Below are 14,424 nucleotides of genomic sequence, written 5' to 3'. Positions count from 1 at the left end.
GGGGGGGGGGGGGGAGGAGTGGGCGGGGCGTTGCGCTAGACTGATGGGCACATCCGAGCAATGGAGAGCCAAGCTGCTGTGTCCCGGAGGCGTACGGCCAATGGGCCGGGCGTAAGGCCGGCGATCGAAGGGCGGGACATCCAGTAAACGAGGGGCGGGGCATCTGGCGTCAGGTTGGGTCGAGGTGCGGGAGAATGTGAAAACTTTCCCAGCCGCGGGAGGTGGTGCTGCGATCGGAGGCCGAGAGCCGAGTGGAGCGGGGTCAGGATCAGGATCAGGAATCGGCTGGCGGTTCCATGTCGTGGCACAGGCTCGGACTATGTGAAGGATCTCCTGCTTACATGTACGGCTCCGGTTTCTGCCCCGGCGCGGCGTCTCCAGGTAAGGGGAGGCTGAGGGAGACGTGAAGCGGCGGCTTGTTGACAAGTCAGTGTCTCCCTGAAGAGGGAGGGTAAGAGAGCCGCAGTTGGAGCCCAGCCTTTGCTACTCTGACTCGGTGTGCTGAGATGTGGGTTCGGGCTGGGTGCCGTTACTGGGCAGGGAGTTGGCACCGGTAGCTACCTGGCCCCCTTACCCCGCGGCCGGGGGCTCACGCTTCTACCTCTGCACGCCTCCCGCTCCCCCAGAAATACCCTTCTCTTCCTGCTCTCTCCAAAGCAGGACAGCATCCCTCGCCATTCAGAAATACCCCAACCCCAGAAATGTCTCCTTCCAAGGAAAGACAACACCCCTTCTCCTGCTGCTGGTTGTATTCCTGATGTAATCTGGATCTGGAGACAGATCAGGGATTGCGGGACCTTTCCCCTGGAGCGGTCTGCTTTGGGAACAGGTGCTACTGTCGGTTCAGCAAAATGATCAGGCTGTCCAATTTATTTATTTACGTCCGTTTTCCCTTTTGTTAAAACCAAAGGGTTTGTTCCCCAGCCCCCCGTAGCTGCCCCTCACTCTCCAACCTTGAAAGCCTGCAAAATCCACCAGACTCCGGTTCAAGCATTTCATTGATTTAAGGTTTAAGTGGAGACTTGTATTCAAGAGTGCGTGTAACCCGGTGTCTACTGAGATCCCAATCGCGCATCGCCTTGTTTCTCTGGAAGTTGAGGGCATCGGTTGATTTATATTTTTTTCAGGAATTGGTTTGATTGCTGTATTTTTCCCCTGTCTGCTAGCTTTGTCCGCTAGATGGCCTTGAATTACAGCACGGTCGGATTTTCGAGTTCAGTTTGCACCAGAATACTTCCCACATGGATATTATTTTCTCCAGTGGTCACCACTGTTTACTGTTTTCTCCACCCTTCATTGCACTGTTTACAAGTATAAATTTACAAGTGGAAAAGCACAACAGAACTATGATTACTATTTCAAGGTGGTTGTAAACTAATCGATTAGCTTTAATTTGAAAAAAATGTTCTACTGCAAACTGTGAAATCGGCAAATGCAAAAACGGACGATGCAGCGGATTTCGTTTCGTTGATCAATGCTCCTAAGTATAATAGCTGATTCCGTGAAAATATCAATATCATATATCATCTTTCAAGGATGTTTTTTTATCAGGGCCCCACTCGGTAACTTATTGCATTATCTGCAACCTAAAAATCCCCCCAGCTTGTAATGATTACACTGTCGCTGACCATGAACAATGTAATCGATCACATTCGCCGTTTATTTAACTAATTGTGTTATAGTGTATTTTTAATAAATATTTTCATTTCAATTCAGTCCAACTATATTCTGAGTAAATGCATAATGTATGGCTGATATAATTACGACTAATGCAAAATTTGGTCCTTTAATGTCGTGCAGTACCAGTGGCAACGTTTGTCATGGTAACCTTGCAGAGGTTTTTTGTCTTCACAGAAGGGTAAGGGTTAACAGCCCCTGTTCTTTAATGTGGTTACCTATTAGGATCAAGTGGTGGTAAATTAGACATAATATTTACAGGATTTGTATGTTTAAGAAAACAATATTTATGTGTTTAACAAATTTTTCAATGCTTTTGTATTGTGACAAGGATGTGAAAAGCTGATTCAGTGCTTCAGAGTCAGACCATTGCATACAATTCTGAGTAGTTTCCACCTCTGGCAGTGTGGTTTATATAATATGATACAGTTTGGCATTATTGTGTTTTTAGTAAGTCTGATTTGGCAGAGTAAGCTTTTTCCTACTTTGGGCAAGTACATTATTTAATGGATATTGGTCTGATCAGTTATCAGAGTGAATATGTATTACTTATGCCCAAAAACAAAATATTTGGCACAATGTATTCATTTATTAACATTTCATGCATACTGTAATGGTAAACTGCCAATCCCACAATAGCTGTGTAGAATTACTGGAATACAGACAAGAGTTTTGAATGAAAGTTTTACTGTAACAAATATACAAAGGCACTAGAATATTGAAACTAAAATGTTTTCCAGAAGGCTGCTTCTATTTGCAGTTTTTTTTTCTCAACAATCAATGTGACCTTTGCTTTTGATATAGTGTCTGAAGTAAAGTAGGTTCTACTGTACTGTGCTTTTTTTATTTCAATGCAGCAGTTGTTGAAAAATTGGTCAGTACTGAAGGGGAAGAGGTTATCCTTCATGTTCTACTGGCCTTAAGTAAGCTCAGTGTTCAGACTTAGAAGTTGTCAGGGCAACGGGTGATTATTTCCAGTCTTCAGTGAATGGAAGGAATTGAGTATCTTGCTTTGTAACGGTGTTGCTAATGGTGGCAGCTGTGCTATGGGCAGAGTAAATGCATCTTGTCTTGTGACATAAATTCTTTAATCTGGCAGCATTGAAAGATGTTCTGTTATTTTTTTGAATTAAATGTTAATCATAATATCAATTTCTAAAAACAGTTAAAATTGTGACAGCATTCGACTGGATGTGCAGCATGATGCAGCAGAAAGTTGCTTTAAGGCTGGATTGTGTCAGTCTGCTTAATCTTCCCCTGAATAATATTATCTATAGACCTTGAAACTGTGGAGAAGCAAACTGTGACCCAATAGACTAATTGCGGTGACATGCTATACATCAGAATAGGCTGCAAGTTCCAGTGGCAAGGTTGCACTGAATGGGCTGTGGAGGTTTTTTGGCTGTTTAGTCCAAACAGTTGTAGTAAAATTTCAAAGCAGTAATGAATGTGACCTATCTTGTTAAATGCAGGAGTGAATCTTTGCAGAGTGATGTAACTTAAAATCAACAGTTTTTTGTCATCTAGTAAATCAAAGAATGCTTTGGGGAGTACAGTACAATTTTTGGAGGGATGATTGTTATGCTAATGAAAATTAAGAATGATGCTGTTAAAAATGAATAAAGTTTGACAGCCTAGCTGGTTAAAGTAGAAGTTTACTTCTCCACAATTAAAAATTTCCCCTTTTTAAAAAAAAAGCCTGAATAGCAGAAGGTGAAAGGTTTGTTGTCTTATGTCCAAGGAGTTAGAGCTAAATTTGCAATGTGCAGAAACACTTTGACACCATACAAACTCTTAAGTGTTATTGTTCCCAACACTCTGGCTTTACGGTACTTATTTTCTGGAATAAATCATATTCATTTTTAATATAGATTATAATCAGTGATTGAGTACAGTTAGTTTGTGTGCTCCAAAATATTTGAATAAAAAATGAGAGGGTGAAAATCTGGAATAACTAGAAGAACTGCTGAAAGTCAATGTTGGAGCAGCAAATAGTGCTGTGATTCCAGCTTCAAAGTAATTCCAGAAAACATCTAAGATGCAGCTGCTTTATTTGAACCATACTTTTCTCCCCCTTCTAATTAAACTGTTTAGATTTCTTGCACTACTTTAGTGTTGCGGAATTTCCATTTTTTCTGTTTAAAAATTGGGAATCTATATTTTTTTTAAACTAAAAAAAAATTCATGGCTGATAGGTTCCTGATTTTGACCAGTAAATAATTGCTGGAAACCAGGTGATTTCAAGTAAGCACCACAGGGAGTGGTTGACTTAATAGCTATGCTTTGTTGTGACAAGACAGAATTTATGATTAGCATGAGACTTGCTTGGAAAAGTATTTAGTTTTGAACTGTTAAAAGCCAGGAGTTCAGAAGAAAGCTATTACCTCTTTTTGAAGAATCTATTGAAAAACAAAAGCCTGTATGAAGTGGTACTCTTGCCACCTGCATTTTTAAGAAACCCTGAATATTTGCAGAAATCTTGCATCTTCAAATGAACTTTGCATTGAATGTGTTGGAACTAAACCTCCGTTGCTGCACACCAGATGGAAGACCTATGTGAAGCCTTCTGCAGTTGAATATCCTTGAATGCCTACCCAAATAGACTGTTCATCAACCTCGCCTGGAAAATTCCTAGTTGCAGCCAACTATTAGACTTTGGAACACCTCGCTTGAACAAAGGACTTTCCATTTCTTCTCTTCAGTAAAGTTTTTTTTATTCCTTCTGTTCCTTTGTAACAGCTGTGAACAAAAATCCCCTTTTTTCCCAGTTAACAGGTTTTTGGATGTATGTGAGTGTGTGTGAGGGCTAGGATATATATATATATATATATATATAAATAAAAAGGGGCTTTAATATTTCAATTTGCGTATATATTTACTTCATTATTGGTTAAAATGTGGTTTTATAATAAATGGATGGTTTTGTTGTTTATTGAAGAAACCTGGTTGGTGTGCTTTATTTTGGGAGACAAGTCAAGTGTTTAATTGGCTGTTTCGGTAAGTGGGAAAATTTATTGATACGCTGTGACTTATGGAGAAGTGGGACTGAATTAATAGTGCACTCTTCCTGCCTTAGTAGTCTGGAGTACAAATGTTCAGATATTACTAAATATCACAGATTGTTCAATTTGCATTCAGCTCCTGTAGCTGATCCTGATATTTAAATAACTGAGCTCTTCTTACCCCACTCAAAATTAATGCACTCTTTTCCTGAAAAAATTTAAAATTACTTTGGTGCAAATATATTGAACTTATTTCTACAAACACTTTCCTGCCGGGCCAAAAATCTTGCACAATACATTGATAACACATTTTAGAGCTTTGAAGTCAGATTGTTTCATTTACAGAGCAGGCTAAAGTGAATGGTAGCCTGCTTGGAATACTGAAGTAGAAATCTAATCCCTTATGGAAACTGAATGGTGAGCTTTGTGAAGCAGTGGGGAAAATGTACATTGCTGGTTAAGAGGTCTAACTACATACTCATCCTGTTCATTTATTTCATTCCAAGCTGCCATCAAAAGACTTAAATAAGGATTCCCTTTATGGCTACCAACTTGATCTTGGGCCACAGGGATAATCATTGAAGCTGAGAGTTCATACTGCTGGCCTGTGACACCACACAGATTGTGGAAAATCATTTAAGGGCTACTGCATATGAGGTCATCCCTATTTGGGTTTCAGTGCAGATGTGATGTGCTGGTTGTGCTAATTTTATGCTGATGAGTTAAACATTAGGAAGGAACTGAGCTTTTCCCAAGTGAAAACTAGCAGCCTCAGTGATACCTTCACTGTTTTTTGGCTGGTGTGTTATTTGAATGGGGGAGGGAGGCACCAGAGGGTTTGCAGATGGTCTGGTCATGGCTCATGCTGTGGCAATCTGAGAAGAGTTTTGTACGTCTCTGTTTACACTGGAACAGCGTTTGGATTCACAGTTAATTAGCTGAATCAGAGCCTTTTCATTTGGAAACTTGCATCATGGGCGGACTGCAACAAGATACTCTACTGCATTGTACTTACTGGTGCACATTCTAGCATGTGCAAAATCACAAGCATTTGGCCTCTTCCTGGGGTAGCCTTTTTAAAATGGAAATTGGTCGGGAATAGGAATGAGGAATGTTTGGTCGCCTTGCTACTTGAGGGTGTTTAATTTATGGATGCCAAATACAGCATAAAATTCTGCACAACGCACCAATTCACCTGGTGCTGAATGCAAAGCCAATACTTGAAGCAAAAATTGAACTGCTGGTTGAATTGCAGTTGTATAATCATAAAATGTGTTGAATACAGCAAAATGCAATGACTTATGCATCAGTGCGTTTAAGGTTTATTTTTGATTTGGGTGTTGGAAATAGTTTTTCTGATCACCAGTAGGATAATGTTTCTTTCTATAAAATACACTGATTTAGAAAATGAAGCTTGTATTTAGCTGTCTAAAATTTAGTAGGGCTGCATCAAATGCAGTACAGCGACTTCGCAACACCATTTTAAAAAACATGTGCAGGCACTATCAAATTTAACTTTTTTTTATCCCTAAGCTTTTGAATCTTTCAATGATAGATTTTGAATTGGCATTCCTACTAAAAGCTGAAAGATGGTTTCAAAATCACTCCTGACAACCTACCTTTTGGCCAACTGTCTTATGATCTCTGTCTGTGGCTCTGTGTCAAATATTATTTAATAGTGCTCCTGTGAAGCGGCTTGAAATGTTTACTACATTAAAGGCACTATAATAATGTAAGAGAGTTTTCTAGTTACTGTAACTGCGATGATCTTGCCTGTTATAAATTGCAATGAGTTGCATCTTCACGTGGTCTGCTGGGGCAGCAATATTTTATGTTGGCTAAAGTTGAATACTATTGGCTGTAACAATCTAACTACTGACTGTTCGATTGATGCATATTTTTGCCTAGAGTAGTTTACTCTAGATTCCGAGAGTAATTTGGGTTTTATGAGGGGCTGTCTGTCAAAACTTTGTCAAAATCCATGTCTGGTAGCTAGGTTTTGTTCTGTCAGGCTGGACTTGGTAATAACTGCCAAAAGACCCCAGGAGCTGGCACTGGAGTCTGGTTATCATAGCTGTGATCATTTTGCATCTTCTGCGTCAGTGAGTCACACTCCAAGTGGTTTTGATTGCTTGGTATAAGCATCCCTCATCACTTTAAGATGCTGAATAGTGACCACTCAAGATGTGGAAGAGGGATCTGCGGAGATCAAGCCCCAACGGCTGTTATTGCAAAAAACGTTGAAGGGGTTTCGGGTCATTTTGCTGGAGTGGACATGTGACCTTGGGCCACAATGGCTGGAAGGTGTTGACGAATTAACATTAATCAAGAGCCTGACATTCGACTGAAGTGAGTTATCTGGAGTCGAAAGATGGCATTGTGAATCCTTCAAATTGTGTAAGGTTGAAAGTGGGTTTGATTTTGATCATGGCTTGACAGTACCCTTTTTTCCCCAGATATTATTTGCCAAATAATTTAAACTTTTTGTTTCAGCTGAAAAACATTAACAAATGTAATAAAGGTATTCGGGACTAAAATGGGTGTATTGCAGTGAGCAAAGTTTGCCATTTTTGTGAGGTATCGCGACCTCAGTTTCTATTGTTGGAATAAATTATTATGCAGAAGTTTGCAGTTTGCGGAGGGCTGACCTGTTATAGCATCTCCATGTTCCCCTGGAAGAGAAGATTACATAGATAAACATGACTATAAGTTGTAAAAGTTTCAATTGCCTGTAGCTCTCAATATATTCTTCAAGTACGTCTAAGATGACTACAGAGGTTGTCCCATTTCTATTACAGAAGCCTACTGCTGATTCTACTTCCAAACAATTATCAGGAGCCACATTAGTTATATAATCTGGATAGGTATTATCAGGCCAACATTCGATGCTTAACATCTCGTTAATGTTTGTTGCCCAGGCAACAACAAAAGCTACCAGTTTTGACATTGGTCACAGCTAGATTCATCAGAAATTGCTGATTGAAGCACCTGTCTTATTGCATGCTAAACTCAGGTATAATAGGTTAATAGTCTAACCTAGTAACAGAAAAAAATCATGTGCAAAAGAGTTAGACAACTTTATTTTTGGATTGAACTATTCATTTGGCTTTGGTTTTAAGTGTCATTCAACTCCTATCAACTTTTGTTCCTAAAATCATCTTGTCTACATTTATTTTGCTCTTAACAATAATAAATGTCATGACTACAAACGGGCACAGGGTGACCGATTGAGGGCCACACCTGTTCCCCCCCCACCCCCCAACCATCCCCAGGACTCAAGACGCCCCCCACCCCCCAGAAGGACCACACTTGCCTCGCCGGGGCCCGAGCGCTTACCCCTGGTGAGGCAAACCAAACTTAACTGCACTCCTGGCTCCCTGTCCTCAGCTGGGCTGCAGTCCCAGCAGTGGCCACTGCTCCTGGTGGCACTGCTGGGACTAAAAGCTGCCGGCCCGATGATTAGCCGGCAGCTCAATGAGGCAAATGAGTCAGGACTTCCTCCCTCAAGTGGTGGAAGTCCTGCCTCGGAACAATTAAAGCCTGGGGACCCGTAAAATGCAGGATGGATCCCCAGGCTAGGTGGAAGCGGGTTCACCGCCAACTTTTACGTCGGTGGCAGCTCCCGTCTGCCTGACGTAAAATCCAGCCCCGCGTGTCAGTATTCGTCTCTAAGCAAATCTGTTCAATAATACTTTGTGTCTTTCCTTGGGCTTTAACAGTATTTGGTTTGGCTTTTCAAATTATTTCCAAACATGCTGGAGCATGGATTTTAGAAGTCTTTTTGAGGCAAAGCTGCACAGAAAAAATATTTACAAGTGTTTTTTTTGCTTCAGTGATATGATTGTAACAGATGTATTTTGTTTGTGCTGAAAATTCCAAAATCATCATTTTACATTGAGTTATTTATCCAGCTGCAGTAGGTAAAGTGCTCTGTTTGCTTTACAATTAAACTTGAAAACACATAGCTCCACCATCCAGCCAGCTGATACATTGGGCTTTACATAACATAACACTCCTGACCATATAAAACTGCATATGATCCTATATGACAGGAGATTTGCCAGTATAATGTATTAATAGCAAAGTCGCACTCTGTTACAGATTAAAATACTAGGTATTTCTAAACTACAACCTGAAAGTGATAGTCACATTCTATTCTGCTAAATTTCCTGATGAAACAAGGATTAAGCTCTGAACTCAAGTGTTTACTTAAAATGATTAGACTTTTGGCTTCAAAAAGCAGGCAAGCGTAAACCAGTTCGGCAGCAGAATAATACATCCTGATATACATTGTACAATATCATTGTCAATTTAAAGCAGTATATCATTCAGTTTGCTATGAACAACACAGCAACAGATCCCCTAGGATACAGGACTTAATCCAGGAATCTTCTGCACAAATAATCTTGTAATGTGTATTCAATCATGTGATGCTGTGGATCCATTGTGATTACACTCAAGTAGAGGGCAGTGTACAGGTAATACCCTACTGTGCGTCATGTAGCACAGCACCACATGCACTGCAGGGTATTGTTGGGCATCAGCAGGTTGGCTGAAAGGTATACTATTGAAAAACTGTGCATATTATGTAGAATAATACTTGGGCTACAACTAAATCTTGAGAGGATGTGAAATGAGTCTTCAAGCTCTGTGTACTCAGAGCGAGAGAGACAGTTATTGAGTTGTCAGTTTTAATCTGGTGTAAGTGAATTAAGTGTTGGCTCTGGTAATGAAGATTTGAATATCCTCAGTCTTGTTGAGATGTGCTTGATGAATGTAAGCTTTGTTATATTGCTATTTTCTACGGATAATTGGAGGTGGAATGCGAAGGCTGTAACCTGATTTTTTGGGAGCTGAGACTAAAAGTTGCTTGAGCTCAGTTCTTGTAGAGCTAACTTTTCAAATAGTGTAATTATATAAAGACATTTGCCTATAGGATAAAAAGCAATTTCACTACAATACATATGTTACATTTTTGTCATATCTGCCTTGACTAAGGTAATCACAATGCATAATGACCAAATAAACAAGTTTTATTTACTCGTGGCTCTTTTCCACGTGATTCCTGGTGTGCATTGTTTCTATGTTCAGGTATTCTACAGTACTGTGGAAAGCAATAGCAGAACAAATGTACCATTTTCCACTCTGTGTCACCTGTGGCTCAGTCAGTAGCGCACTTGCCTCTGAGTTAGAAGTTTGTGGGTTCAAGTCTCACTCCAGGACTTGAGCACAAAGATCAAGTGCAGCCCTGTTGGAGGTTCTGTCTTTTAGATGAACATACGAATTAGGAGCATGAGTCGGCCACTCGGCCCCTCGAGCCTGCTCTGTCATTCAGTAAGATCAGGGCTGATCTGGTTGGTAACCTTGACTCCACATTCCTGCCTGCCCCCTTGCTTATCAAGAATCTATCTACCTCTGCTTTAAGAAAACTTAAAGACTCTGTTTCCACTGCCTTTTGTTTCAAAGACTCACTCTGGGAAAAAAAAAAGTCCTCATCTCTGTCTTAAATGGGCCACCCCTTATTTTTAAACAGTGACCCACAATTCTAGATTCTCCCACAAGGGAAAACATCCTTTCCACATCCACCCTGTCAAGACCCCTCAGGATCTTGCATGTTTCAATCATGTCGCCTTTTACTCTTCTAAATTCCAGCAGATACAAGCTTAGCCTGTCCAATCTTTCCTCATAAGACAACCTGCCCATTCCAGGTATTAGGTCTAGTAAATCTTCTCTGAACTGCTTCCAATGCATTTACATCCTTCCTTAAATAAGGAGACCAATACTGTACACAGTACTCCAGATGTGGTCTCTCTAATGCCCTGTATAACTGAAGCATAGCCTTCCTACTTTTGTATTCAATTCCCTTCACAATATACAATAACATTCTATTAGCTTTCCTAATTACTTGCTGCACCTGCATTCTAACCTTTTGTGATTCGTGCACTGGGACACCCAGATCTCTCTGCATCTCAGAGCTCTCCAATCTCTCACCATTTAGATAATATGTTTCTTTTTTATTCTTCCTACCAAAATGGACAATTTCACATTTTCCTACATTATTCTCCATTTGCCAGATCTTTGCCCACTCACTTAACCTATCTATATCCCTTTGTTGCCTCCTTATGTCCTCTTCACAACTTACTTTCCTACATACCTTTGTGTCATCAACAAATTTAGCAACCATACCTTTGGTCCCTTCATCCAAGTCATTTATATCAATTGTAAAAAGTTGAGGCCCCAGCTCTGATCCCTGTGACACCACTCGTTACATCTTGCTAACCAGAAAATGACCCATTTATGCCTACTCTCTGTTTCCTGTTAGCTAACCAATCTTCTATTCATGCCAATATGTACCCCCCTACACCATGAGCTTTTATTTTCCACAATAACATTTGATGTGGCACCTTCTCAAATACCTTCTGGAAATCGAAGTACAAAACATCCACCAATTCCCCTTTATCCACAGCACATGTAACTCCCTCAAAGAACTCCAATAAATTGGTTAAACATGATTTCCCTTTCATAAAACCATATTGACTCTGCCTGATTACCCTGAATTTTTCTAAGTGCCCTGCTATTTAATAATAGCTTCTTTTTCCCGAAGACTGATGTTAAGCTAACTGGCCTGTGGTTTCCTGCTTTCTGTTTCCCTCCCTTCGTGAATAAAGGAGATACATTTGCTATTTTCCAATCTATTGGAACCTTCCCCAAATCAAGGAATTTTGGAAAATTTAAAGCAATGCATCAGCTATCTGTCTCGCCACTTCTTTCAGGATCCTAGGATGAAGTCCATCAGGACCCGGGGACTTGTCAGCCCCGCAGCTCCAACAATTTGCTCAGTACCACTTCCCTGGTAATTGTAATTTTTTTTGAATTCCTCCCTCCCTTCCATTTCCTGACTTACAGCTATTTCTGGGATGTTACTTGTATCCTCTATGGTGAAGACCAGTGCAAAATACCCGTTCAATTCATCTGCCGTCTCCTTATTTTCCCTTATTAATTCCCTAGACTTGCTTTTCTATAGGACCAACGCTCACTTTGTTAACTTTTTAAAAAATATCTATAGAAACTCTTACTATCTGTTTTTATATTTCTCGCTAGCTTTCTCTCGTATGCTAACTTCGCCCACCCCCTTATCAATCTTTTAGTCATTCTTTGCTGTTCTTTATATTCTGTCCAATCTTCTGACCTGCCACCCATCTTTGTGCAATGTCTGCCACTGCATCTCTATTAATCTATCCATTAACCTAATTTGCCAGTTCACTTTCGCTGGCTCTGCTTTTATGCCCTCATAATTGCCTTTAATTAAGTTTAAAATACTAGTTTTGGACCCATTCTTCTCTCCCTCAAACTGAATGTAAAATTCAATCATATGATCGCGGCCACTTAGAGGTGCCTTCAATATGTGGTCATCAATTAACCCAATGCCCCATCTGCCCCCTCAGGTGAGCATAAAAGAACCCATGGCACGATTTTTTTGAAGAAGAGCAGAGGAGTTATTCTTGGTGTTCTGACCAATATTTATCCCTCAATCAATATCACAAAAACACCTTATTGGCCACTATCACATTACTGTTAGTGGGAGCTTGTGCAAGTTAGCTGCTGCATTTGAAAAGTGCAAAATTGACTGTAAAGCGCTTTGGGATGTCCGGTGGTCATGAAAATGTGCAAGTGGTTGGTGTTGGCCTTTATTACAAGAGGATTTGAGTATAGGAGTAAAGTGTGTTACTGCAATTATATAGAGCCTTGGTGAGGCCGCACATTGTGTACAGTTTTGGTCTCCAGAGCAACAAAGGTTCACCAGACTGATTCATGGGATGGCGGGATTGTCCTATGAGGAGAGATTGAGGAGACTGGGCCCATATTCCCTGGAGTTTAGAAGAATGAGAGATGATCTCATTGAAGTACACCGTTCTTACAGGGCTCAACAAGGTTGATGCAGGAAGGATTTTTTTCCCCCTGGCTATTGGGCGGGGGGGAGGTGAAGGGGGGGGCGGGGGGCGGTGGTTAGAACCAGGGGACACAGTCTCAGAATAAGAGCTAGGCCATTTAGAACTGAGATGAGGAATTTCTTCACTCAGAGAGTGGTGAATCTTTGGAATTCTCTACCCCAGAGGGCAGTGAAGGCTCAGTCATTGAGTATGTTCAAGACAGATCGATAGCTTTAATATCTAGAATTCTATCACGGGATATGCGGATTGTGTGGGAAAATGGCGTTGAAGTAGAAGATCAGCCATGATCTCGTTGAATGGCGGAGCAGTCTGGAGGGGCTGAATGGTCTACACCTCCTGTTTCCGATGAAAGGTGCTATATAATGCAAGTTTTTCTTTTATTGCTGCATTTTAATACAGGCAATGGTTATACTATAGATTGTTAGGTTCCTTTTCTAATGGCACATATTAATTTTTACATAATGTACAGGCCATTTGGCCCAGCTGGTCCATGCCAGTGTAATTTTTCTCTGTCCCTGAGGGAATTTTGAAGGAATATTTTATTGTACAGTATTTGTGTGGCTTATTTGTTAGATGGAAAAACTTACATAGCTATTGTATTTAACAGATTAGTTTCTTGCCAGTTCACTTTACTGAAAAGAGGAATTTTTGCAGGAGTCCAGTTCTACTTGCAGCTTGCAGAGCTGTTGATGAACTTGGAGTACTGTTTGTTTAACCCAAACAATATATCATGGATATCTAGACTTAGAAAACTAAAGACAATTCTAGGATTGCTCATGGTGGATTGGAGGATTTTCTATTTATAATAGTTTTCTGATACCATACAATATATAATATATAGATTATAATATGTTAGAGTCCTGGCCAACATTTATCCATCAAACAGCCGTTTCAAAAACGGTTTGATTGGTCGTTCATGTCATTGCTGTTTGTGGAACCTTGCTGGGCGGAAGTTGGCAACTGTGTTTGCCTACGTTGCAAAAGTGACTACATTTGAAAAAGTAATCATGTAGCAATTACAACATTTGAAGTAGGTTGTTCTGCCCAGCCAGTACATGTTGGTGTTTATCCTCCACTGCAGTAGCAGTCCTAATCAACATGTCTTTTCAAATTCCATTATCCAACTTTCCTTCAAGCACCTATCTAACTATCTTTGCTTCAATCACTAATTCTGGTAGTGCATTCCACAGCCTCACTATGCTCTGTGTGATGAAACAAGTTTCTATTCACCATATCCATCATTTTCCCAAGCAACTCTAAGGTTTGTCAAATGCTATCTTCTTTTGAATTCAATGTTGGCTGCTTCTAATTATTGTCTCGTCATCTAGCTATTTAAGTAATTTCATCTTTAATTAAAATCTTTCCCTACCACAGATGGTAAACTAACTGGCCTGTAATTATCTGGCTTAATTCTGCCTACCTTTTCAAAATGGGTATTACATTGGCCGCTCTCCAGTCTTCTGGCACACATCCATTCTCCATAGATCCCTGAAATACAATTTCCAGAGCTTGTGCTATTTCTTCTTCCAGTTCCCTCTGGATCCTTGAATGTATCCCATCACTTTGTGTTTCTTTACCTTAATTAACTTCCCTAATACTTACAATTTTATTGTAATATCTCTCATCTTGCTTTTAATCAATTTAGGATTTGCCTGCTGTCCATATATTCTTTTGTATACACTGAGAACGTAATTAAGTATGTTACGATTGACTGCTCCACTCAAAGCCCCCAATCAAAATATACAATTCTGATTGTGGTGGGACCAACGCACTGTCAATTCAATCCCATTGCT

General features: G+C 40.3%; 1 protein-coding gene across 4 annotated transcripts in view; it reads left to right on the top strand.

Annotated features, from left to right (window-relative positions):
• Window positions 1–96: 96 nt before the first annotated feature.
• sipa1l2 (signal induced proliferation associated 1 like 2) overlaps window positions 97–14,424 on the top strand; it is a 581,962-nt gene continuing 567,634 nt past the window's right edge. For 3 of the 4 annotated variants that reach the window (XM_068020919.1, XM_068020901.1, XM_068020911.1), the window contains exon 1: window positions 97–381. The gene's annotated coding sequence lies outside the window, so the exon portion shown is untranslated. The remainder of the gene's footprint in view (window positions 382–14,424) is intronic. The other variant, XM_068020936.1, reaches the window with a different exon arrangement.

Source organism: Heterodontus francisci, chromosome 3, assembly GCF_036365525.1.
Source record: "Heterodontus francisci isolate sHetFra1 chromosome 3, sHetFra1.hap1, whole genome shotgun sequence".
In the NCBI taxonomy this organism is placed as follows: domain Eukaryota; kingdom Metazoa; phylum Chordata; class Chondrichthyes; order Heterodontiformes; family Heterodontidae; genus Heterodontus; species Heterodontus francisci.
The sequence above is the reverse complement of the archived record's forward strand: the minus strand, read 5'-3'. Positions and strand labels throughout refer to the sequence as shown.